The sequence below is a fragment of the Gopherus evgoodei genome, chromosome 1 (genome assembly GCF_007399415.2).
Source record: "Gopherus evgoodei ecotype Sinaloan lineage chromosome 1, rGopEvg1_v1.p, whole genome shotgun sequence".
NCBI classification, from domain to species: domain Eukaryota; kingdom Metazoa; phylum Chordata; order Testudines; family Testudinidae; genus Gopherus; species Gopherus evgoodei.
In genome coordinates this window covers 136,121,398-136,143,634 of record NC_044322.1, presented here as the reverse complement: position 1 = coordinate 136,143,634, position 22,237 = coordinate 136,121,398, and the positions used below count along the sequence as shown (strand labels likewise).

The 22,237-nt window shown below is 44.1% G+C and overlaps 1 protein-coding gene across 4 annotated transcripts in view; it reads right to left on the bottom strand.

Annotated features, from left to right (window-relative positions):
• The window catches only part of RAB9A (RAB9A, member RAS oncogene family), a 44,657-nt gene that overhangs the window by 5,555 nt on the left and 16,865 nt on the right, over positions 1–22,237 (bottom strand). The window contains exons 1-2 of one of the 4 annotated variants that reach the window (XM_030573116.1): positions 19,327–19,417; positions 4,489–4,537 (exon numbers count right to left, since the gene is read on the bottom strand). The gene's annotated coding sequence lies outside the window, so the exon portion shown is untranslated. Of the gene's footprint in view, positions 1–4,488; positions 4,538–19,326; positions 19,436–22,237 lie in introns of those variants that run through there. The other 3 variants (XM_030573097.1, XM_030573107.1, XM_030573124.1) reach the window with 3 other exon arrangements.

Below are 22,237 nucleotides of genomic sequence, written 5' to 3'. Positions count from 1 at the left end.
ACAGTAAGAAATTTTTTTTTAAAATGCCCCAAGTTCAGTAAAAACCAGGAGCCTTAATGCAGAAAGGATTTCAAACGAGAAAAGGTAGCCACTTTGTCCACAGCAAGATGAATAAATTTATTGGACTACACTATTTGAAGGTAATCCAGGTACCTTCCTGGAAATATGTACAAGGTTAGAGTACATTAATATTTTTAAAATGTCATTAAACAAGAAAATAGTAGTAGAGTGGCCAATTTTCTTTCACAAAGTTTTACATCCTAGTAAATATGCAACCATAGCCATGATCTTGCAATGATGTTGAGCAATGCATAACTACATAGGAAGTCTATTGAAGTTTATGAAACTACTCACATGTGACCAGGGCTGGATTAATGCAGGGGCTTTAGGGGCTGCAGCCCAGGGAATCGGGTAAGGGGGGAGGGCTCACAAAAATAAATCCATAATTATATACAATTCAGTGGTCACCAACCCATCAATCGTGATAGACTGGTCGATCCTAAAGACTCTGCCAACGGATTGCAATCTCCGGGCTGCTAAAAGTCCAGCAGTGCAGCAGAGCTCAGGCAGGCTGCCTTCATACCGTGGCCCCACGCTGCTCCCGGAAGCAGCCAGCTGCTGGCACATCTCTGTGGCCCCTGGGGAGGGGAGGGGGGCAACTACATGCGCTGCTCCTGTCCCCAGAGCTCCCAATGGCTGAAAACTGGCCAAGGGGAGCTGCAGCAGTGGTGCTTCCGGGCAGAGGCAGTGCTTGCAGGCAGTGCACGGGACATGCTGTCCCCCTCCCCCCAGAGACACACAGAGACATGCCAGCAGCAGGTTGCTTCTGGGAATGACGTGGGGCTATGGAAGGCAGGCAGCCTGCCTGAGCCCTGCTACACTGCTGGCCAGGAGCCACCTGTGGGAGGTGGATAAAAATCCATGATTTAAAAAAAAAAAAAATGGATTTTTTTGATAAAATGCTTTTTGAGGGAAAAACCTATCTAAAGATAGATAGTTTTAATTAAGATACATTATAGCTCAAAGATATCTCACCATGGAATAGGGATTATAAATTCTAATTCTATAGTATGAGACAATATATTCATGTAATGTTTAAGAAAAGTTTTGTAAATGAATTCTAATAGCTCATGGATTAGGGACACAATCTTATGGAGTTCTAGGGGCATCTGTATAGATTATTTAGGTTAATCTTTCTATCTACTCAATGAGATTCAGTGCTCAGTCTAGAAGATACCATCAGAGATGCTTAGTTTTGCAGTTCTCAAACTGTGGATTTGTGTCTCCAGAGATAAAAACATTTTTGCTGTTAACAAGCATGTTAAGTAAGTAAATAAATAAATAAATAAAATACTTAGAAGTGAGAAATAACAGACCTCAACTTTATTGGCCCTCTGCAAATTTGTGTACACAGAGTCAATCCCTTACCTCTCTCTAAAAGTGCAAAGTTTCAAAAAGTTCAATGAATAGAAGATTGTTGGGGGCAGAATTGATCTGGACAAGGAGATCTACAAGTCTTGAGATAATGTGAGAAGGGAGGGACAGGCAGCAGAAACAAAAGTGAAACTTTTTGAGCAGCATATTCCAGAAGTCTGTAGGTCTTTCTGAGTGTAGCCTTCATTGATTTGAGATCTACCGTCCCATTCTTTCGCTAGAAGGGAAAACCTATAATGGCAGGAGCCTGTAAAAGAAACCCAGTTTGGGAATAAGAACCATTCAAGAAATATGTGTTTGTTGATGAGGTTTTAAAGAAAGTCACACCAGTGTACTGGTGGAAGTCACTTAAGCACTTGGATTCAGAGACTGCTGAAGTGATGATCTCACTTTTAACAACAGTAGCTTCTTCTGCCGGTGTAGAAAGAATATTTTCTTCCTTTGGAATAATTTATTACAAATTGAGAAATTGTTTGGGACCTAAAAAAGCAGGAAAGCTTGTTTCTCTTTTCCAGATTATGAACATAGAGGAAAATGAAGGTGAAGAGAGAACTGAGTTAGCTGCAGAAGCCAATATTTTAAGTTTCTTGTGTTGACCTGGCTGACACAGTTGATTAAATTTTTTTTGTTAAATATTTCATTTAACTATTTTACTTAAACACAATTTTAACAAAAACAGACCTGATTTAAAAAAAAACTTGAATGTTTAACTAAATTCAAAAATTCATATGCTTGTTTTGTTAAAATAGTGTATGTTTGTGTTGAAGAAAAAAATCCAGAATACCTAACATTGTTGTTTTAGTTAAATAAAAGAATTGAAATGTCTGTCTCCTAATACAGCATGGCATGAAAATCCTCCAAATATTAATAATTAACCTGTTGAACTGGAAATAGTTCCCCAGCCAATGACTTCATAAATATCTGCTTCAGTTACCTTTTGTAAATGAAATAACCAAACAATCATTCATTTTCTGATACAGCTGTAAAACTAATCTGAAAAGTTTTCAAAATAAATCACTTTAAAAATGTATAGTGTGTACCTTCTAAAAATGAAACATCTGAGTTATGAAGAATATGTATTAAGGTTATAACAACCAACAAGAATGCACTTTTATATAGAAATCCATGATTAAATCAAGTCTTCCTGACTAATGATTTCAACCAAATCCACACTGGCCTGTGGCAAGCGTCTCCTGGCCAGAGCCTGCACCTCGCACCCCCTCCTGCACCCAAACTCCCTCCCACAAAGAAACTAATATAACTGTTCTAAAATAAGAAGTAGGCTCTTTTGAATTAACTATATTCTACATGTTTTAAGAATGAAATGTAACCACAGAGCAGCTTTATGTTAATTAAAAGGCAAGTTTAGTATAGCATTAATAGCCTTGATGCCATAATTGTGATCATTTTGTTTTAAATTAGGAAAGAGACTTGTATGCGGGGCTCCCACAAAATCTAATAGCCCCAAGCCCACTGGAGTGTTAATCTGGCCCTGCACGTGACTTCATGAAAGGTCTTTGTAGGATCATGACTATGTTTTCTACTTATAAACCAACTTTGCTACAGCTTGTACCATGGTTCCATATCTCTCTTCCCCCTTTGTTAATTACAAGTCACTTTATCAATTAACTAGGCTTTACAGTAACAGCACATTGGACTCATATGCATAAGTGAAAAAAATCTCATTTTCAGATCACTTCACAACACTTTGCTAATGCCCATATTTATTGTATCTGTGTATAAAAGAGGGAATAAGACTCTAAGAATTGTTTTTAAGCACAGCAGCTACATACAAATCATGATTTTTTTAAAGTCATGTCTTCCCATTGTATAGCCCTGAATTGCTGAAGAGGATGCTTTGTATTTTCTCTTTAGTTTTCCAGATTTCACAGAGATTTCTCTACTATGGTTTCATTACTTAAAACCTCTAACATCCTTACTGTGAGAACAAACTGATAAGCAAATAAGCCATAGCCATATTTATAACTAACACCACCCTCTGATAAACTCAAATTCCACAAGTCAATTGAAGCATTACAGCTTTAACCAGGCAGTACTCCATCAGGGTTTGCAGCCTGCAGTAAATGGAATTTTTATTCCTAAATCATTCAGGTGTTTGAGGGTTTGTCTACACTTAATCTGAATTAATTTTCAAGGTAGGATGTGAATTTGAAGAGCAATAGCTATTCCCAAGTGCCTTGTTCAGGTTTTGCTTAATCCACTTTTGAATTAAGATAAACCAGAAAGTACTCAATTCCATAATAAGAGAGTGTCCATACATAGAGTTATTCCAGAAAAATCTCATGTATAGACAATTCCTAAATATAGTTCTAGAAACCTCAGTTTAAGAGGCTCCTATTTTTGAAATTTTTAGCCTGGACGTATAAACACACTCACAATAACTCTGTTAAATGTATTGAAAGTCTAAATTAACTTTTATTGTTAACACTAACAAGTTTGTTTTGAAGTGACTAAGATTTTATGCTACTAAGAAAAGTTTCATAAAGATATAATTTTAGAACCTGATACTCCAGATGCTTCTCCCATTGATTATTATGTGATTAAAGTTACATAGTTACTTAAGTGGTTTTGCAGAATCAGGATTATAATTTTCAATATTGTGTTTTGTTTTTCAACACAAGTTTAATAAAATTCAAATAAGATCCTTCTAAGTAGAGGCATTTTTAAAAACCAAGCATCTAAAGTCACAATTGCACAAGTTTTCTAATTTCAATTTTAAAAACCCAAGTGATTAAAATAATGGGTCTAAATTACTCCCACTCTGTTTAATGTTTTAATATTAGATTCGCCAACTGGTATTCTCTTTACCTGTTTTGAACTCTACAGAATTTATATTTTGTTTTCAAACACAGTTAACATCTATGTATGTTTTCTTTGCGTTTGCAGTTAAACAACATATTATGTCAAGAGAGACTAGCGAGTGAGGTGGTGTAGCTCTTCAGGTCTGTGTAGCTTGAAAGCTTGTCTCTTTAACCCATCTTGTGTTTCTAATACCCCGGGACCAATACAGCAATAACACCACTGCAATATTACCTCAAAAAGTATTTACCTTGATTGTTCAGTTTAAATCATCATTCAGCATCTGCAAATGAGGAGACATTAATTTGCAACGTGTAACCAATTTGTTTTATCCAATTTCACTTTAAGATTAGCTAAGCATATAATAGTAACTCGTAATATATCAAGAGATATACTGTAAGTAAAAGTGCACATTTACTCTGATAGTTCATATACCATCACCAACACACAGCATACCAATTGGTTTAAGGATGGATAGATACAGAAAGATATACAAATCAGTTTTTCTGTAACAGTTTTGTAAATATGTAATACAAGATTCATTGTCATTCCCCTCTCAAAAAGGCAGCCCCAAAACAAGAAAACCTACCATGAAAAGCCATACACACAAGAAACAACAACCCCACTACTATGCTTTATCTCAAGACTCTTCTCTCAAGCCTCCTCTCCACCTTTAAAATTAATCTAAAGTAAATAACAGGAATGATGTGGAAAAAGATTAGATCACTGAATTCCAAACCCCCACAGAATAGTCCCCAGAAAAAGATCATATCAAATACTGAACTTATACCATATTTAAATTTTGGCTACAAAACCAAAAACAAGTAATTTAAAATGTCCCGCACTCCAAACACACAGTTTTGTGATTTTCAGAAACAGTTTTTCTAGGTTTGTCCTCAACCATCAGTAAAATCTTGGGAAAAGCGACAGAGTCCTGTGGCACCTTACAGACCAACAGACATATTGGAGCATAAGCTTTCATGGGTGATGCATCTGACGAGGTGGGTATTTACCCAAGAAAGCCTGTGCTCCAATACATCTGTTAGTCTAGAGGGTGCCAAAGGACTCTGTTGCTTTTTACAGATCCAGACTAACACAGCTACCCCTCTGATACTTTAAATCTTGGGGGGAACCTGTGCAACAACCATATCTTTAGATTGTGATAAATTTGCTGTTAACTGGATGCTTTAATATATACAATATGTACAGTACATCAGGAGCTTTTCATTTAAAGTTTCTTGGCTTGAACATTTAAATTCAGTCTTGATACTGAATTAAGGGTTTTACATTTAGTTTGATTTATTTACAAATTAATCAAACATTTTCATTTGCTGGCAAACTGGAGAATGCAATATCATAGCAAAGGCACTATAGAAAACACACAGCATATGCCAAATCCTGTAGTTCCCAGGCCCTTCTCTAGTCTGGCTATTGCACCACTGAAGGTAGCTGGACTTTTCTAATGTTTATTAGAAGAAAAAAAACCCCATAAATAAGGAGCCAGGAAAACCACCAATTAGCTTTCCCTTTTAAGTGCAAATGAACTTGAGAAGCAGTCCATCTCCTTTATAGATACTAAAGCCAGGATGAAAGATATCTAATAAAATTCACTGCTTGAGAAATTCTCGTACAGGGGTGGCCAACCTGAGCCTGAGAACGAGTCAGAATTTACCAATGTACATTGCCAAAGAGCCACAGTAATATGTCAACAGCCCCGCATCAGCTCACCTCCGCCCCCAATGCCTCCCACCCACCAGCAGCCCCGCCAATCAGTATAGGGTGACCAGATGTCCCGATTTTATAGGGATAGTCCTGTTTTTTGGGTCTTTTTCTTATATAGGTTCCTATTACCCCCCACCCCGTCCCGATTTTTCACACTTGCTGTCTGGTCACCCTAAATCAGCACCTCCCCCTCCCTCCCCGTGCTTCCGGATCAGCTGTTTTGAGGCATGAAGGAGGCTCTGGGGGACAGGGCACAGCAGGCTCCGGGGTGGAGTACGGGCCTGTGGCAGAGCCAGGGGTTGAGCAGTGAGCACTCCCTGGCACATTGAAAGTTGGCATCTGTAGCTCCAGCCCCGGAGTTAGTGCCTATACAAAGAGCTGCATATGGCTCTGGAGCCATAGGTTGGGCACCCCTGTTCTAGTAGTTGAATATATGAAGCCTAATCCACACTACAAATAAAAGTGTCTGCGTGACCAGTTTATGACCTCTCTCTACTCTTGGTACAAATAATGAGAGCTGGTGCCCACTTTTCATCAAACTATGGCTGACAAGTATGCATTTTGTACAGCATCTAGCATAATAGCTCATCAAATTTTGTTTGGGGACTACAGATATGACAATACAGATAAATATTATTTGTTTCCACATCTACCATGCTGCCTAATCATGTTCATATCAGTGCATTCTAACTGAAAAGAGAGCAGCTATCCCATACCATCCCTGCAGAGAACAGAATGCAGGGAGGGTGTGTATACAGCACCATCAGCACATGAAACAATGCACTGCGGGATGTCCAACCACACAGCTGATTACAAAGGCCCTCTAATCAAATGGCCAGAAAATAAGGCAGCAGGAAGACAGGGTGGATCAATTTAAATCACCAATTTTAATCATTATTTAAATAGGCAAGCAGAAAACAATTTAAATAGATTTTAATCTTGTTTCCAATTGTACTTTTTAGGGTTTTCTTTCCTAAAGAAAGGTTGATTCTCATTGGCTGGTAACCATTAAAACATGTTGATTTGCAGGTTCCTGGGTTAGTGTTTTTGTTGTATGGTTGCTGGTGAGTTGCTGGGAGCTAAAACCCAGTTCATCAGATGCATGAAGTGGAAAATACAGTAGGAAGATATCTGATGAACTGGGTTTTAGCTCACAAAAGCTTACGCCCAAATAAATTAGTTAGTCTCTAACGTGCCACAAGTACTCCTCATTCTTTTTTTTAAGTAATTATATGTCTTAATGCACAGTTAGATTCTTAATGTTTACATTTTTATATCAGAAAATGCTGAATGATGCATTTCTTATTTACTAGATTAATATTTTGCTAATGATTTGTGTCAAGGTCTATTTGGATGGAAATTGGAATACAATTAAAAGTGTGCAAAAAAAGATGTTATTTTTGTATTAAACTACCTTAAATGTGCTGGATACATAAGAAAAATTTATGAAAACAAACAAACATTCTTTACCTTTAAAACTAATTGATTTATTAAACAAACGAAGCATTATCTGTAGGTAGTGAACTGAACTGATTGTTTCTGGTCATCATGTCCTTCAGCTATTAAATCAGTAGTTCTTATCCTCATATCTAGTTTTTATTTATAGATTTTGAAAGAAAAACACTTCCCTGCTTATTCAATTCTCACTCAATTTCTTAATTCTGAATGAATTAACAAATTAAATGAACTAGTTGAATAAACTGAAATGGAGAAAAAAATTCTCTCTGCAGCCACAGAGGAGAATACTACTTCTAAAGCTGGTTTAGTGACTTCCACAAGTTCAGCGGTCTGAGATCTTTAAAACTGAGCAGTACATATCCGTGACTTCATATGTATTTTAATAGATTATTGTAAATTTAGGCCTTACACAGCTTTTTTAATCATTTTAAATAGGTTTATTTTTAAAAATGTATTTAAATACTTTTTTTATTTTATAATTTGTTTAAATCATCAATTTTTATCCTGCAGGAAGACAACTGTGTGCCTTGCTGAGCCTTTGTCTGGAGCAAAACACTAACTATAATACTAACAATAATGTGGTATGTAAAGGCAACTTTGTTTATAGTCCACAATGCCATTAACTGATTACAATTTCAGTTAAAAGTTATAATGTGAGTAGAGCCAAGGAAACCACCAAGCTTCACAGATGTCTGGACCAATTTAAACTTGGGCTTTCTGGGAAAAAGGGGTAGCAGGAGGTCAGGCTGTAGGGAAAAAATGTAGCAGCTTGTGGCCCTCAATTTATGTATTTATTTGCAACAGACTAGTCCAAGGCCCTGAACTAAGGTGAGAGTTATAATTGGAACCCACTATTACTGAAAGGAGGGAGATGGGGCCCCAAGTATGACCCTTTAATTATGTTTTTAAACATATTCAAAATACAATAATAAACTAGAAAATGTGTCTATAACTAGAGCAGGTCTGAAATTTTCAGGTGAAAGTTTCACTGCAAAATGCTGATTCACGGAAACTGACATGTTTCATGGAAAAACATTTCAGGTTCAGTCAGTTTTCTTTGAATTGCATGCAGGGTTTTGATGGAACCATACCTGATTCCCACCTGGCTCATGTGGGTATCAGGAGTCTGCAATCCAGAGCAGCTCGACAATGCAATCTGCTCCATGGTGAGGCTTCTAGAGTCCCTGCAGCAGAGCCTAGAAGCCCTGGCTTGAACTGGAGTTTGGCTCTCAGCTCTGCACAAGGGTGCCTGAAAGCCCTGAAAATGGCAACTTGAGCAGGTGTTTCAGGCTTTCCAGACTCCCCATCATGCAGCTGGGAGCCTGGAATTCCTAAGCAACAGCTCACCTGTGGCTCCTGGGGCTTCTAGGCTCCCTCCTGCCAGAACTGGAAGACTGGATCAAGCTCTCAGGGTCTAGGCTCCCAGCACTGCAGCATGGATCCAGAAGCCCCAAGAGCCCCAACCCATGCTGCAGCTCTCAGGGCTTCCAGGCTCCCTGCCACTGAGCTGGACTCCCATGCCAGCAGGCTCCCCAGGCTGCAGGAGTCAGACAGCACTAGGAGCCAGCTAGCCCCGGAGTTTAGAAGCTCTGGGATCTCAGGCCTCCTAGGTCCTGGGGCAGCCCACATGGCAACAGTTTTAATCTTCTAAATGATTTTTTTCAGAATCTCCACATCACAAGAAATTTCAAAATGTTGACATTTCCCAGGAACCTGGAATTCCAAATTTTGGCCAGCTCTAATTATTATAACCCTTTCCCCTACTATGCTCTCTAACCCTTCTACTGTGAACTATTTTTCTAATTGGAAATACTTTAATAGCCTCCCAAGCCCCCTTCATTTTGATTTTTTTTTTAAATAATGATACTTATAACCATAAGCCATGATGCTTATAGCCACAGCCCAACAGCAATAAGCTATCCCAGAAACAGATTATTTGCTATTGGTACACTAAGAGTACTTTCAGCTTCATGCCTCTCAACCAAGACTTTAAAATATCCTCCTGCATATTAGTGATGAATGAAGTTGGAAAACAGACACAATTTCTCCAAACTCCATCTTTCATATCATGATATATGAAGAATAGAATTTTCAAATGAACAGAAAAACAATGATTTAATGTCTGTGAGTAACTCCATAAAACTAATATAGTAGACCTGAAGCAATTCAAAATCCCAGTAAGACAGGTTTTAATAATGTCAGTGAAGAGCATCAATACAATTTCAAATGTTTTCAGTCCATGAGTCCCTCTATATTTCCCAAGCAATTATGGCACAAACTAGAATGCTTTTTAAAAGACTTTACAAATGAAGCTGTACTACAGTAAGATTTTTTTTAAGCTGTTATGATCTTCCTGTAGAAATAGGCAATGAAAAACAGTATTTTCAAAAGAATCTATATACAGAACTAGAACGTATTTACATTTCTGATTAAATAAAGCCTTTGTCTGCCTCTTTTAGCAAGTCAGCTATATGAAAACATGAACAGGAAAAATTAAAGCCACAAGTTCCCCTTAAGATATGCACAGAAGTTATACTACGGAAAAATAAAGATGTTATGCAGGCATTGAAGAGTTAAAAGATTTGGGTGGCTAAAACAGCTTTTAAGAGAAGTGTTTGTTTTTGCTTTTCATTTATAAGAAGTTGGACAGCAAAGACGTGCTAATTACAGGTAACGGTTTTGTATCCAGGTTGAGTCAAACAGTTATTTAGAGCCATCATATTCAAAACTGCATCAGACAATTGTCTTTACCAAGCCCCATTAAACATTTAAGAAAAAATTTAGTTTATTTTCAAAATTATAAAACCTTTTCAAATGGCCAACACTCAAAGAGCATTCTTCCTGAAGCGTTCATGTTTTTCTGCAAATCTCATTTAAATGGAACTTCAGAATTCATGAATTCTTAATTAAATTTTTAATATATCCGTACAATATTAGTTTGAAATATGTTATTCATGATCTATTGTGTAAAGCTTCATACATGGTAGGATAATCAATAGTTTAAAGAGACACTGACAACTTAAAATAATTTTGTCTGATAAAAATTATCTATTATTGTTTTACCACATAAAAAATATGAGGATGGGAAATGCCTTTGACAACACTTTGTCTAGTCCATTCCATGTTAAATCAAAGAATATTTCCTGTGTTTGGGACAGAGGGTTACATTCAGACAGCAAGAGAAGACACTTAAAAAAAAATACAAAAGTAACTCTGAAACCACAAAAATTGCCTAAGACACCCCTCCACTCCCCAGGATCAGTAGGTATCTGGAACTCCTTTCAGGTTTTTGAGTAAGCTAAAAAGCTTGTTTCTCTCACTAACAGAAGTTGGTCCAACAAAAGATATCATTACCCACCATGTTTTTCTCTATTAAATTAATGATCCTTTAGCACTGAACACTTAGCATTTAGTTTATTTGCATAGCTCTTGAAGTATTACTGCACTTACAGATCTGCCACATTAAGGACATATATGTTCCCATCAGATGGAGGAGAGGAGAAGGAATGATTTAACCCATTACCTTACTGAGCTCAATCCAAGTTTTATGCTTTTAGAAGTAACTGTTTTACACTTCAGGCAATTACGTGCTTATAATTTTAAGCAAAGTAAGTACTGCATTGTTTAAATGGCTGCTCTAAAAGTCAGTTTGCATTTCAAAGCCAAATATTGCAAGAAGCTCAGAGGTAAAGAGGCATACCAAGAAAAATCTGCAAGGGAAAGTTGAAATGTTAAATAGTTAACACATTACATGCATTTAAAGTGGCTCAGCTAAGAGCCATTTCCCCTCACAATTTTCAAGTATGTTTAAAGGAAACTGAAGGACAGAAAGGTTCAGCAACTTCTTTGAGGTTCCATAGGAAGTCCACGTCACAAATGCTAATAGAAACTAGCTATCTTCACTCTTAGGCTATGTCTACAATAGCACTTTTATTCATAAAACTTTTGTTGGTCAGGGGTGTGAACCTCCCTCCCACAACTGACATAAGTTTCACCAACAAAAGTGCTGGTGCGGACAGTATTATGTCAGCAGGAGAGACTCTCCTGCCGACATAGCTACTGCCACTTCTTGGAGGTGGTTTATTTACGCTGGCAGGAAAGCTCTCTCTCGCTGGCATAGAGCGGCTACATGGGAGATCTTACCGCAGCACACCCATGCCTCTGTAAGGTCTATAGTAGTCTTGGTGCAGTGTCCTTTCCCTCAATAAATGATTCTCACTGAAGAACTGTAGCATGGCATAATATAATAGATTCTTCTGCTTTTATCTCTGAAAGTTGTAGTACATCAAATCCCTTTGGAATTTAGCAGTCCTCTGCATACCACAAGCCTGAAGGCTCTTCAACCTCTAGGTTCTATGGACTCTAGATACCGGTAGCTTCCAAATAAACACACACAATTCCAGTAACTAAAGGAGGAGTCCTGACAGACAGGTAGCAAGTAAGTTCTGCAAATATACTAGGCTCAAGCTTTAGGCTGGTCTACACTTAAAATGTAGGCCAACCTAGCTACGTTGGTCAGAAGTGTGGAAAATCAAAACCCTGACCAACATAGCTGATGGGCTTGTCTACATCAGAAAGTTGCAGCGCTGGTGAGGGAGTTACAGCGCTGCAACTTTCAAGGTGTACACATCTGCAGGGCATCACCAGCGCTGCAACTCCCTGTTTGCAGCGCTGGCCGTACTCCCGTTTTGTCTCGGGTGTAGAGGATCCAGCGCTGGTGATCCAGCGCTGGTAATCCAATGTAAACACTTACCAGCGCTTTTCTTGACCTCCGTGGAAGGAGGAAGCCTCTGGTAATCAAGCTGGTCTCCTTCCCTGCGGTTTGCTGGGTGGCTCCGGGAACGCGAGAGCAAACCGTGGCGAAGCGGGTCTCCTTCCCCGATTTGCTCTCTCGTTCCCAGAACCCCGAGCAAGCAGGTCTCCTTCCCTGCGGTTTGCTGGGTGGCTCCGGGAACGCGAGAGCAAACCGCGGCGAAGCGGGTCTCCTTTCCCGGTTTGCTCTCTCGTTCGCGGAACCCCGAGCAAGCAGGTCTCCTTCCCTGCGGTTTGCAGGGTGGCTCCGGGAACGCGAGAGCAAACCGCGGCGAAGCGGGTCTCCTTTCCCGGTTTGCTCTCTAGTTCCCGGAGTCCCGAGCAAGCAGGTCTCCTTCCCTGCGGTTTGCAGGGTGGCTCCGGGAACGCGAGAGCAAACCGCGGCGAAGCGGGTCTCCTTTCCCGGTTTGCTCTCTAGTTCCCGGAGCCCCGAGCAAGCAGGTCTCCTTCCCTGCGGTTTGCAGGGTGGCTCCGGGAACGCGAGAGCAAACCGCGGCGAAGCGGGTCTCCTTTCCCGGTTTGCTCTCTAGTTCCCAGAGCCCCGAGTAAGCAGGTCTCCTTCCCTGCGGTTTGCAGGGTGGCTCCGGGAACGCGAGAGCAAACCGCGGCGAAGCGGGTCTCCTTTCCCGGTTTGCTCTCTAGTTCCCGGAGCCCCGAGCAAGCAGGTCTCCTTCCCTGCGGTTTGCAGGGTGGCTCCGGGAACGCGAGAGCAAACCGCGGCGAAGCGGGTCTCCTTTCCCGGTTTGCTCTCTAGTTCCCGGAGCCCCGAGCAAGCAGGTCTCCTTCCCTGCGGTTTGCTGGGTGGCTCCGGGAACGCGAGAGCAAACCGCGGCGAAGCGGGTCTCCTTTCCCGGTTTGCTCTCGCGTTCCCGGAACCCCCCTTGAAGCCGCCCAACAGCGCTGCAGTGTGGCCACATCTAACACCACTTGCAGCGCTGGTTGCTGTAAGTGTGGCCACTCTGCAGCGCTGGCCCTATACAGCTGTACTAATACAGCTGTAACAACCAGCGCTGCAAAATTTTAGATGTAGACATGGCCTCAGTGTAGATGCAGCTATTTGACAAAAGAATGCTTCCATCAGTCTAGTTTACTGTCAATCAGGGAGATGGTGTTCCTACACAAAATTCCTTCATTTGGTGTGAGCTGCATCTATGCTATGAGGTTATGCCGGCATAGCTGCAGTGCCGTAGTTATGCTTGTACAGTCCCCAGTGTGTAGACACACCCTGAGAGGTTAGTTACAAAAGAACATTTCCAAATGCTGCCTTTATGAATACAGCAAAAAGTTGATACAAAGCTTATCCTTCAGGGCTCCCAGTCCCCTGTATGTCCACTTCTCTCTTTAAAGAAGATACAGTTTTAGGGCTAGTCTACAAAGTTGCACAAGTTTAAATAAAGGTATTACTTTAAACCAATTTAGTTAAACTTGTACAGAAGACTTTGTGGACACTTAGGGCTTTGTCTACACTTAAAAGCTATTTAAATCCATGCCCTACTTCAATTTTAATTATCTAGTCTAGAATGACTCCTTGCTTGGGCACACATTCCAGATTAAGAGCATCCACACAGAATTGTTCAGGAATAACTATTCCCAAATAGCTCCAGGTGTAGCCCTTATTTCAGTTTAAATCCAGCTTATTTCAGTTTCTTATATCAGTTAGGAACAGGTTTAAGGTAACAAACAACAGCATCCATACAGATTTTTAACTATCTTGATTTAATTAAACCAGTGCAAGATAGCATTGTCTGCAAACTATGGACCCTTGGTCTCAGATTTAATCTAGCTTCATCCCTGGGTAAAATTCACTGGTCAGGTTGCCCTTCTGCATTGTTTCCCTGTCACTTTGCTGTACTGATAGTTCACATCCTCTGCTGGACAGCTTATCACTTGTGACAGGCTACCTGAGCCTCTCCTATGGCAACTCTATTGTGGTTTCTTCTCTGTATTGTTCCCTGCTCTCAGCTGATTATGACCCAGCTACCCAGCCCACTCGTTCCTACTAGCTCTGTTGGTTACAATTACATTTCAGGGCTCACCTGGCCATCTCCCATTTCCTGTGGATGCACAGCTACCTCCCGACTGGGATGTTTTACCTTCCTCAGCCCTAGCATACAACAGTTTCTTCTAGGACAGCTCCACCTGACCCCATATCTCCCAAGCTCTATCTACAACCATCAATGAGACCTGCTACCTGGTAGTCCCTTTGCAGTCCACTTCTCAGCAGCTGCCTCCACCCTGCTGCTGCTGTCATCCACACATCATCTGATTCTCTCTGTGCCTAATAATTTATTGCCCTGGGATGTCATTTCCTTTTCCTAGTAGCTCTAACAAAGTGCTCTCCATCAGCTAGATCAGCGTTTCTCAAATTTAATTGCACTGTGACCCCCTTCTGACAACAAAATTACTACGCACCCTCATGCACTGTGTTGCTCTAGAACAGGCCTGCACAACATATGGCCTGCGGGCCGCATGTAGCCCACATGGGCTCACTGTGCGGCCCGTGGGGGGAGGGGGGGAGTGAGTAGGTGGGCTCACTGTGTGGCCCGGGGGGGGAGGAGGGGGAGTAGGCAAGCCAACTGCTGGCTGGCAGGCTGGGTGGTGACGGGGCCAATGCCAGGCTGAAGAGTGAGGATGAGCCAGTGACAGAAGACAAGAGCAGCAGCAGAAGGTAAGAGGCCAGGCAAGTGAGCTGGTGGCAGGAGATGGGGCTGAGGAGGCGAGCCAGAGGGGCAAATGAGCCAGTGGTGGAGGAGTGGGGGGCTGAGGCGGCGAACGGGCGGGCAGTGGCGAGAGGGCAGATGAGCCAGCAGGGAAGCTGAGGAGGCGAGCAGGCGGGGCTGAAAGGCAAGCAGGTGGGCAGAGGCAGAGGGTGAGTCGATGAGCCGGGGGTGGGCGGTGAGGCGAGAAGCCAAGCAGACAGACAGTGGTGGGGGGGGGCAATTGGGAGAGGGAAATGGCAGAATGCCCCAGATGGTCCCAAATGTTCAAGTAACTGCCCCAGGTTGGTAAAGAAAACTGGGTCATTAAGGCTTGACAGCCTCTGCGGGGAATCACTGCTAATCCCAGGACCAGACAGGCTGCTGTGTTTGGATCAGGTGTTCTTCAACTTTTTCATAGTGTGGAAAACTGGTGAATGCAGGACTGCCTCATGGATTCATGTGCCTGTCGTCACTGCAGCAACTGCTTCTATGGAAAAGCCACGTTAGGAGGATGTTTAAACGTATATTTAGCTTCTTTCTATCTTGCAGTCAGAAGAAGCTGGCTCCATGTGCACACACCCAGCTCTCTGGACTCAATCCCACCGCACTTTGGGAACCTGTGTCGTCAAGTCTGTCCCCAGCAGTGCAAAGGTAAAGTGAGGACAGGATCAAATCAAATGTCCATACCCGGGTTAGAGAAGAGAGAACTACGACATACTGCACATAAATACGAACCACTTTGTTAGCTGAAGAGTTAAGCTGTAAATTTTACAGGAGCCCAGTTAAAAGCCTATCAACAAATCTCACTTACAAATACTTGACAGCTTCCCTAAAAACCCAAAGACAGGACAGTCTAGAAATGAACAGTTCAGGGATCCAACCCCACAGCCGTATCATTTTACCTGTTCCTCACCATCCCACCTGCCCTGCCCCCCAAGAATCCTAGCCACATCCCACCGGATCCAGGCCCCCACCTCTTCCTCTGCAGAGCAGCCCTTGCCACAGAGCCAGGACTCAGCAGAAGGGCAGTTTAAATAATTTACAGAGTCAACATTATAAACATGACACAGGTCTTTGTGATCCCCCAGCTTTCCCCCACTAACACCCAGAGGCCCCCGTCTGACTCAGCAGACACCTGGTATTTGGGGCCAAGCCATTTTGGGGGTAGGAAACAACGATAATGTTCAGAAAGGGAACGATGGATATTTGTGAAATACCTTAATTGCAAAACCCCTTTTCTGAAGGATACCAAACCTCTGAGACAAATCCTACCTGGCTGAGCAGAGCTCAGGAGATCTGGTAATTTTTTGGGAGAAGTTACACAGAAGTTAAAAATGGATCTTACTCGTAAGTTAGGATCAGTCTGAACTATTGAGTGGCTACCACTGGCCCATTACATCCGGGTGAGCATCTCTATAGCAGCATTGGGCCCGATCTGGTCTGGCTCCCATCCCCTCTCCAAGGGTTGCAGCTGTCTGGAGGTGCTTGCCTTCCCCATTCACACCTCATTCATTCAACAGGGCAATCTATTACAAAGTGGGGGGAAGATCTTATTCTACTTCTAGTAAAAAGATATTTTTCTTTCATCTTAATTATACTACCTCAGGGGTCCGCTATAACATATTAGCGAGGTTCAATTCAAAGTCATATAAAAGTTAGATCTCTGCATTATGCATTTTTGTATATCTACAATTGCACTGATTGACTGCTGTGTGCAGTAATATAGTGACCCCTGGGTCTTTGAATGAGGCTTTATATGGGGGGGGGGGAGAATGACAGGGCAAGTCACAAGTTGGAGGCGAGCGAGTGGGCAAGCTGCAGGTGGGCAAAGAGGCAAGCAGTGAGCCAGCATGAGTTCTAGGGGCAGGCATGGGGGTTTCTGGCAGGGAGAGAGGAGGCGAAAGGAGGCGAGTGATGGGTGGGGAACTGACTAGGAAGGATACAGCAAGCCAACGGGGGTATTAGGGGGTGAAAAGGGGTGTGATGGTGGGGCCAAGGGGGAGGGGGTGGGTCCTTTTTTATTGCTGTGATCTGGTCACCCTATGCGTGCCGTTTCTTTCCCCCTCTAAGCTTCCAAAGTAAGTCAGTGCCTTCCTAGCGTGCCATACATGGCGAGATCTCTCTTCTCTTTGTGTGTGAATTTATTTAACAAAATCTTGAGCTTCATAATGGATACCATGAGTGAAAAGAAAAAGAGAAAAATAGAATCAGAGCACAGAGTTTTCAACACTGAATGGATGAATAAATACTTATGTACTGTTTCCAAAGACAAAATACTGTACCTCGTATGTTGCGAAACGTTAGCCATTCTGAAGGAATACAACCTTTGGTGGCACTTTGAAACTAAACATCCCAAATTGAGCCCAAATGAAAAAATAATGAAAGCAGCCAATTTAATGGAAAACCTTAGGGAAAACAGCAATTTTTCAAGGAAGTGAGCACTGAGAACAATACAATTAGTAAAGGAAGGGGGGCAGCGCTGGGGATGGAGGGTTTGTTTCTGTGGGGCGGGCGGCACTGGGGTGTGTGTGTGTTGTGTTTTGGGGAGGCAGAAAGGGGGTGTTCTTCCCTCAGCTGTTTTCTTTGGAGTAATATGGCCCTTGCTGCTTTACGAGTTGTGCAGGCCTGCTCTAGAATCAGGGCTGGTGTTAGGAGGTGGCAAGCAGGGCAGTTGCCCAGGGCCTCACGATGCTAAGTTGCTCAGGCTTCTGCTTCAGCCCCGGGTCACAGTGCATCGAACACTGGCCCTGGCAACCCGATTAAGATGAACTCACGACCCGCTTTGGAGTCGGATCTACAATTTGAGAACCACTGCACTAGATAGCTGCTCTGCATCCTTGCTCCTCCCACTATGACCTGTAGCCCAATCCTCATCATAGCTGAGTGAATGGTTTACCCGATAACAAGCCAATGGTAGCTTACTACAGTGTTTAGTTAATGAAACTCTACAGCAAACTGAACTTCTGTAGAAACTGATGCATACAGCAACTTTTGGGATACTAAACATCCTGTCTCTCTATTGGCAACAAGCAGCATTTATGGGATCACCTAATGGATCTGAATTAGAATAAATGCAGAGTTTGCACTGCTCATGACTACATTGTGCACATCAATTGTGAAGACAAGGGCTCACAGGTCAAACTGAAAGTTATGTGCTCAACCATACACATATCCTAACCACTTTTAGTACTTATCGCAAGACTTGCCTGTTAGCTAAAGCTTTCCTTTTATAAAATCAGTGTATTTTCAAAAGCAAACAGAACTCCATAGGAACTGGGAAGGGTGAAGACTAAATTTTCTGTGAAGCCAACATGGTTAATTAAATGTAAATCTAGTTTACCTATTATACTGTTAGATGCTACAGCGATGGGTGTTATATGAATCTTGTGAGCAACTCCCTCTCCAGTACTTGTCTCTACAGCTGCTCAGAGGTTTCTGAAGCAGCACCAGTATGAAAGTGACATCATTTAAATATGAAACCAAAGTGTATGCTGGCAGATTCAGTACTTGACACTGGATTTTGAACAGCAGTGAAATTGTTACTGGGGTTTTAAGTGTATGCAGAGTCAGAAAGATGACACTACATTCTTACATTTGGAAAGGGATTTTTTAAATGAAAACTTACAATTCACCAAAAATTGAAGCTGCATGTCCCAGTCTAGCTAGGGAGCGTCACGCTTGCCCATAGCATGTAAGCTATTGGAATTTCCCCATCTCGGTAATTACCTACTTAAGATCAGCCTTGTTAGACTTGCCCTTACATTTACGTGGGGGAAAGTGGCTTTTCAAACCACTGTTCAGGGACCAAAGTCTGTCTTCCTGTTCAGTGGGATGACAGGAATATATCCCTTCGAGAGGTGCTAAGAGTCAGGGAACAAACCCCGCAGAAACTGAGCGAGCCTGTGACAGGCTGATGATTTCAACCGGTCCCACAGTCACGCGATCTCTAATCACGCCACATTTCATTACAGCTCACAAGTAGTTTGATCAGCAGCTTGACTCTCGGTCCCCATCTTGTTTCTCGGGCCTGCGCGCTCAGCCAGCGCCCCCCGGCCCCCGCAGCGCCCTTCACCCCGGGCTCGGCAAAACCGCGCGCGGGGCCACGACCACAGGCCAGACCCGGAAACCCAGGGAGAGCGAGTGAGATAAGGGTGGGGGGGCTCCCTCCTCCCCTCCCAGCCCCGGCAGGCCGCGAGCGCAGACACCGCCCCACAGCCCCGCAGCGCAGGGAGGCAGCGGCTGGCGCAGGCAGCCCCGGCCCGCAGCGCCCGGGGCCAGGAGCAAACCCCGCGGGGGGGGCGGGGGGTGAGCGGCTGCCTGCACCTGCCGGGCCGCCCCGCGCCGTCACCCCCCGCCCCGGCTCTAGACGAGGCTCCGTTACCTGCCGGGGGAGGCGCCGCTGCCGTCGGAGCCGGGGCTGCGCAGCTCTCGTCCCGCCGCTACAGCCACCAGCTGGTAGGGGAGATAGAAACAACATGGCGGCGGGGAGGGGGGGGGTGCCTCTAGGTCATGTGACCTGGGCCGGCCGCAAACCCCGCCCCCTCGCTCACTCCCCGCCCGCGGGGGCTGGGGCGCTGCTGTGGGAGGGACCCGCGCGCCACTCTGGCACGAGGCTCCGCCCCCAAACGGCGATAATTGGTGCCCTCCTGACGGTGCCCCGCCCCACTCCCCACATCCAGGACTGGCTCCCGGACTCATAGAATATCAGGGTCCTATTGGCATCCAGCGGGGGTGGGCGGGCGAAGCATAAGGGGAGGACCCACAGGTCTGGGACACCAAATAATTACGGGGGACAACTAATGAAAAAACAGGACTGGGAGTGAGGTCATAGGGCTAAACGAAGGGAACCCGATGGGGACACCGAGCAGAGAACCCCGGACAACGCCCACTGCTCCTCGAAGACGTCAAGGGAGCCAGTGGACGCTGCCCAGAGGAACTCTGCCCGGTTGCGTGAGCAGACGGAGGAACGGAAATAGGCCCTAGATCCTCTTCCCCTCCCACACCCCACAGCAGCTCAAGCTGCCCCCCAGCTCTCTCCACATACACATGCCCTCCCCTAATGGGCACTGTGTCCCCAAAGTGAAAGTAAGCTGGTCCGGTACGGCATACCAGCAAGAGCCAGTATGCCGTGCTGGACCGCACCGGCTTCCACAGCGGGGATTTAAAGGGCTCAGAGCTCCCCACGGCTGCAGGCAGCCCAGAGCCCTTTGAATCCCGGCCATGAATGAGATTTAAAGGGCTCAGAGTTCCCTGCCGCTGCGGGCAGCGCAGAGCCCTTTGAATCCCGGCTGCGGCTGAGATTTAAAGGGCTCAGAGCTCCCCGCCACTGTGGGCAGCCCAGAGCCCTTTGAATCTCGGCGGCGGCTGTGATTTAAAGGGCCCAGAGCTCCCCACCACTGCGGGCAGACCAGAGCCCTTTGAATCCCAGCTGCGGCTGAGATTTAAAGAGCTCAGCGCTCCCCATTGTTGCGGGTAGCCCAGAGCCCTTTGAATCCCGCAGCAGCTCCAGCGGCCGGGCTGGGATCGGGATTTAAAGGGCTCAGAATTCCCCGGGGCTGTGGGCAGCCCAGAGTCCTTTGAATCCCAGCCCTGGCTGGGATTTAAAGGGCTCAGAGCTCCCCAGGGCAGCCCAGACCCCTTTGAATCCCGGCCATGGCTCTGGCAGCAGGGCTGGGGCCAGGATTTAAAGGGCTCGGGGCTCCCCTCAGTGCTAGGGCCTTTAAATCTTGAGAGGCCACGCCCCCCTCAGGACTCCGGCAGTACCAGTAAGTCCTGTAAGTTACTTTCACCCCTGTGTGTCCCTTCACCCCATGCACACGCTCCTTCTACCCTCCCCCCACTCACACAGCAGCCCCTGCCCTCGCACTGCAATTCAGGCTGTCATTGGAGGGTGCCAGAACTGCTCCATTTTCCAAGGTCTTGCTCCCTGCTTTTGGAGGCTGCAGCAGCACTAAGGCTAAGGCCATATCAGAGCACAGCAGCTGCGTGGAGCCTCCAGATCAGCCCATGAGAAGCAGTCATGCAGGCCACTGAAGGAGGGGAAGATCCTATCCTGACTACCAGACCACACGAGTCACGAGTAACGGGGAGGCATCCCAGTCATGCTGTCCCGATTGCTTTACTTTTACAACTGCCTTTGTGCAGACTCCTGTTCTCCCAATTGCCCTGATCTTTTTGTGAGGGTGACACAGCACTTTTATGCTATGTCTTTTGCTCTGTCTCTGTTGTCAGACCATATCCTATACTTGAATCACTTCAATGAATGTTTTTTTCTAAAATAAAAAAGGTTTGCAGACTTTTATCTTTGTTGAGGAAAAACACATTGAGTCATCAGCAACCCAGACGTGGCAGCCTGGCACTCAGATTAAAATTCTTATTTCTCTTGTGCTCAATTGTAATTCAGGATGAAATGGGCTCATCTTCACTCTAGTCTTGAAGTCTGGCTCTGTGGGCATGCCAGAGTGGTATCATCAGGGTTTCAGGCCACAGGTCTTCCTCACACTCCACTGTGCTCTGCTTGTTTGTCTCCCACTCAGCGTCTTATGTTTTAGACTGTAATCACTTTAGGACAGGGACTGTTATTTGTATCACACAAAAGACATTGACCTGTTTGGCCTCTAACAGCAGCACTCTCCATAGCATTACCCCCCAGTGATGCTAATGAGAAAATCAGTCAGGCTTTGAATATGTTACACCCCTACCTTCAAAAACATTAGACAATTAGGGCTGCATTGTGCTTTAAAAAAAGGGGTGGGGAGGGGGGAAATCACTGTCCCAAAGAGCCTCTAGTCTAATTTTAGGCAAGATATAACAACAGGGTTTATCATGCAATATAGCTGTCATGCACAACTCCCATGCAAACAGTTGTAGCCAGCATGATTTTGTACTCAAAGGTGAACAGGGCCATTGTTAGGGGTCTGGTCAGGAATTTTATAAAGGCAATTCAGAATTTGTTTGGGTTGCAATAAATCGGGTTGCTAAACATTCTTAGTTGCCACAATGGCTGAATACCATATTCTTGTTTTAAACACTTGTATCTCAAAAACCATATCCCTGCTTAACATTTCCTTACTAACTTTTTCAAAAGAAGATACTCTGACAAACCTGCCCAGAAGTTACCAATCAACGCCTGCAGAGCATAAAAACTAAAGATCATGGACTAACTCATTTACTAATCCGGTTGTAGTACACTGAACTACTGCAGTCATCACAGTTTGGATCAAAAGCTTGGGCCCTAGTTTGTGAGGTTGACAGAATTAGAAAGCAATCCAGAGGCAATCTGTTCAGCCTAT